Raw genomic sequence first — 5,938 nt, 5'->3', positions numbered from 1 at the left:
AGCAGACAACGACGGAGAAAGACGACAACTTAGTAGAAAGACAACAACGACGGAGAAAGACGACAACGACTGAGAAAGACGACAACGAAGCAGACAACGACGTAGAAAGACGACAACGAAGCAGACAACGATGGAGAAAGACGACAACGACGGAGAAAGACTACACCGACGGAGAAAGACGACAACGAAGCAGACAACGACGGAGAAAGACGACAACGACGGAGAAAGATGACAGCGAAGCAGACAACGACGGAGATAGACGACAACGATGCAGACAACGACGGAGAAAGATGACAACGACGGAGAAATTCGACAACGAACCAGACAACGACGGAGAAAGACGACAACGACGGAGAAAGACGACAACGAAGCAGACAATGACGGAGAAAGACGACAACGAAGCAGACAACTATGGAGAAAGACGACAACGACGGAGAAAGACGACAACGAAGCAGACAACGACAGAGAAAGACGACAACGACGGAGAAAGACGACAACGATGGAGAAATACGACAACGAAGCAGACAACGACGGAGAAAGACGACAATGACGGAGAAAGACGACAACGATGCAGACAACGAAGGAGAAAGACGACAACGACGGAGAAAGACGACAACGAGGGAGAAAGACGACAACGAAGCAGACAACGACGGAGAAAGACGACAACGACGGAGAAAGACGACAACGAAGCAGTCAACGACGGAGAAAGACAACAACGACGGAGAAAGACGACAACGAAGCAGACAACGACGGAGAAAGACGACAACGACGGAGAATAACGACAACGACTGAGAAAGACGACAACGAAGCAGACAACTACGGAGATAGACGACAACGAAGCAGACAATGACGTAGAGAGACGACAACGAAGCAGACAACGACGGAGAAAGACGACAACGAAGAAGAAAACGACGGAGAAAGACGACAACGACGGAGAAAGACGACAACAAAGCAGACAACGACGGAGAAAGACGACAACAACGGAGAAAGATGACAACGAAGCAGACAACGACGGAGATAGACGACAACGAAGCAGACAACGACGGAGAAAGACGACAACGACGGAGAAAGACGACAACGAAGCAGACAACGACGGAGAAAGACGACAACGACGGAGAAAGACGACAACGACGGAGAAAGACGACAACGAAGCAGACAATGACGGAGAAAGACGACAACGACAGAGAAAGACGACAACGAAGCAGACAACGAAGGAGAAAGACGACAACGACGGAGAATAACGACAACGACGGAGAAAGACGACAACGAAGCAGACAACGACGGAGAAAGACGACAACGACGGAGAAAGACGACAACGTAGCAGACAACGACGGAGAAAGACGACAACGACGGAGAAAGACAACAACGACGGAGAAAGACAACGAAGCAGACAACTACAGAGATAGAGGACAACGAAGCAGACAACGATGGAGAAAGACGACAACGACGGAGAAAGACGACAACGAAGCAGACAACGACGGAGAAAGACGACAACGACGGAGAAAGATGACAACGAAGCAGACAACGACGGAGATAGACGACAACGAAGCAGACAACGACGGAGAAAGACGACAACGACGGAGATAGACGACAACGAAGCAGACAACGACGGAGAAAGACGACAACGAAGCAGACTACGACGGAGAAAGAAGACAACGACAGAGAAAGACTACAAGGACGGAGACAGACAACAACGAAGAAGACAACGATGGAGAAAGACGACAACGAAGAAGACGACGACGGAGAAAGACGACAACGAAGCAGACAACGACGGAGAAAGACGACAACGACGCAGACAACGACGGAGAAAGACGACAACGAAGCAGACAACGACGGAGAAAGACGACAACGACGCATACAACGACGGAGAAAGACGACAACGAAGCAGACAACGACGGAGAAAGACGACAACGACGGAGAAAGACGACAACGAAGCAGACAACGACGGAGAAAGACGACAACGACGGAGAAATACGACAACGAAGCAGACTACGACGGAGAAAGACGACAACGAAGCAGACAACGACGGAGAAAGACGACAACGACGGAGAAATACGACAACGAAGCAGGCAACGACGGAGAAAGACGACAACGACGGAGAAAGACGACACCGACGGAGAAAGACGACAACGAAGCAGACAACGACAAAGAAAGACGACAACGACGGAGAAAGATGACAGCGAAGCAGACAACGACGGAGATAGACGACAACGATGCAGACAACGACGGAGAAAGACGACAACGACGGAGAAATTCGACAACGAACCAGACAACGACGGAGAAAGACGACAACGACGGAGAAAGACGACAACGACGGAGAAAGACGACAACGAAGCAGACAACGACGGAGAAAGACGACAACGACGGAGAAAGACGACAACGAAGCAGGCAACGACGGAGAAAGACGACCACGAAGCAGACAACGACGGAGAAAGACGACAACGAAGCAGACAACTATGGAGAAAGACGACAACGATGGAGAAAGACGACAACGAAGCAGACAACGACAGAGAAAGACGACAACGACGGAGAAAGACGACAACGATGCAGAAATACGACAACGAAGCAGACAACGACGGAGAAAGACGACAATGACGGAGAAAGACGACAACGATGCAGACAACGAAGGAGAAAGACGACAACGACGGAGAAAGACGACAACGACGGAGAAAGACGACAACGAAGCAGACAACGACGGAGAAAGACGACAACGACGGAGAAAGACGACAACGAAGCAGACAACGACGGAGAAAGACAACAACGACGGAGAAAGACGACAACGAAGCAGACAACGACGGAGAAAGACGACAACGACGGAGAATAACGACAACGACTGAGAAAGAAGACAACGAAGCAGACAACGACGGAGAAAGACGACAACGACGGAGAAAGACGACAACGAAGCAGACAACTACGGAGATAGACGACAACGAAGCAGACAACGACGTAGAGAGACGACAACGAAGCAGACAACGACGGAGAAAGACGACAACGAAGAAGAAAACGACGGAGAAAGACGACAACGACGGAGAAAGACGACAACAAAGCAGACAACGACGGAGAAAGACGACAACAACGGAGAAAGATGACAACGAAGCAGACAACGACGGAGATAGACGACAACAAAGCAGACAACGACGGAGAAAGACGACAACGACGGAGAAAGACGACAACGAAGCAGACAACGACGGAGAAAGACGACAACGACGGAGAAAGACGACAACGACGGAGAAAGACGACAACGAAGCAGACAATGACGGAGAAAGACGACAACGACAGAGAAAGACGACAACGAAGCAGACAACGAAGGAGAAAGACGACAACGACGGAGAATAACGACAACGACGGAGAAAGACGACAACGAAGCAGACAACGACGGAGAAAGACGACAACGACGGAGAAAGACGACAACGTAGCAGACAACGACGGAGAAAGACGACAACGACGGAGAAAGACAACAACGACGGAGAAAGACAACGAAGCAGACAACTACAGAGATAGAGGACAACGAAGCAGACAACGATGGAGAAAGACGACAACGACGGAGAAAGACGACAACGACGGAGAAAGACAACGAAGCAGACAACTACAGAGATAGAGGACAACGAAGCAGACAACGATGGAGAAAGACGACAACGACGGAGAAAGACGACAACGAAGCAGACTACGACGGAGAAAGAAGACAACGACAGAGAAAGACTACAAGGACGGAGACAGACAACAACGAAGAAGACAACGATGGAGAAAGACGACAACGAAGAAGACGACGACGGAGAAAGACGACAACGAAGCAGACAACGACGGAGAAAGACGACAACGACGCAGACAACGACGGAGAAAGACGACAACGAAGCAGACAACGACGGAGAAAGACGACAACGACGCATACAACGACGGAGAAAGACGACAACGAAGCAGACAACGACGGAGAAAGACGACAACGACGGAGAAAGACGACAACGAACCAGACAACGACGGAGAAAGAAGACAACGACGGAGAAAGACGACAACGACGGAGAAAGACGACAACGAAGCAGACAACGACGGAGAAAGACGACAACGACGGAGAAAGACGACAACGAAGCAGGCAACGACGGAGAAAGACGACCACGAAGCAGACAACGACGGAGAAAGACGACAACGAAGCAGACAACGACGGAGAAAGACGACAACGAAGCAGACTACGACGGAGAAAGACGACAACGAAGCAGACAACGACGGAGAAAGACGACAACGACGCAGACAACGACGGAGAAAGACGACAACGAAGCAGACAACGACGGAGAAAGACGACAACGACGCATACAACGACGGAGAAAGACGACAACGAAGCAGACAACGACGGAGAAAGACGACAACGACGGAGAAAGACGACAACGAAGCAGACAACGATGGAGAAAGACGACAACGACGGAGAAATACGACAACGAAGCAGACTACGACGGAGAAAGACGACAACGAAGCAGACAACGACGGAGAAAGACGACAACGACGGAGAAATACGACAACGAAGCAGACAACGACAGAGAAAGACGACAACGACGGAGAAAGACGACACCGACGGAGAAAGACGACAACGAAGCAGACAACGACGGAGAAAGACGACAACGACGGAGAAAGATGACAACGAAGCAGACAACGACGGAGATAGACGACAACGATGCAGACAACGACGGAGAAAGACGACAACGACGGAGAAATTCGACAACGAACCAGACAACGACGGAGAAAGACGACAACGACGGAGAAAGACGACAACAACGGAGAAAGACGACAACGAAGCAGACAACGACGGAGAAAGACGACAACGACGGAGAAAGACGACAACGAAGCAGGCAACGACGGAGAAAGACGACCACGAAGCAGACAGCGACGGAGAAAGACGAAAACGAAGCAGACAACGACGGAGAAATACGACAACAAAGCAGACAACTATGGAGAAAGACGACAACGACGGAGAAAGACGACAACGAAGCAGACAACGACGGAGAAAGACGACAACGACGGAGAAAGACGACAACGACTGAGAAAGACGACAACGAAGCAGACAACGACGGAGAAAGACGACAACGACGGAGAAAGACGACAACGACGGAGAAAGACGACAACGAAGCAGACAACGACGGAGAAAGACGACAACGACGGAGAAAGACGACAACGAAGCAGACAACGACGGAAAAAGACGTCAACGACGGAGAAAGACGACAACGATGCAGACAACGACGGAGAAAGACGACAACGACGGAGAATAACGACAACGACGGAGAAAGACGACAACGACGGAGAAAGACGACAACGAAGCAGACAACGACGGAGAAAGACGTCAACGACGGAGAAAGACGACAATGATGCAGACAACGACTGAGAAAGACAACAACGACGGAGGAAGACGACAACGAAGCAGACAACGACGGAGAAAGACGACAACGAAGGAGAAAGACGACAACGACGGAGTAAGACGACAACGAAGCAGACAACTACGGAGATAGACGACACCGAAGCAGACAACGACGTAGAGAGACGACAACGAAGCAGACAATGACGGAGAAAGACGACAACGAAGTAGACAACGACGGAGAAAGACGACAACGACGGAGAAAGACGACAACGAAGCAGACAACGACGGAGAAAGACGACAACGACGGAGAAAGATGACAACGAAGCAGACAATGACGGAGATAGACGACAACGAAGCAGACAACGACGGAGAAAGACGACAACGACGGAGAAAGACGACAACGAACCAGACAACGACGGAGAAAGACGACAACGACAGAGAAAGACGACAACGACGGAGAAAGACGACAACGAAGCAGACAACGACGGAGAAAGACGACAACGATGGAGAAAGATGACAACGAATCAGACAACGACAGAGAAATACGACAACGAAGTAGAAAGACAACAACGACGGAGAAAAACGACAACGACGGAGAAA

This window comes from Gallinula chloropus (assembly GCF_964237585.1).
Source record: "Gallinula chloropus genome assembly, contig: HAP1_SCAFFOLD_37, whole genome shotgun sequence".
NCBI classification, from domain to species: domain Eukaryota; kingdom Metazoa; phylum Chordata; class Aves; order Gruiformes; family Rallidae; genus Gallinula; species Gallinula chloropus.
This window is presented reverse-complemented; position numbering follows the sequence as displayed.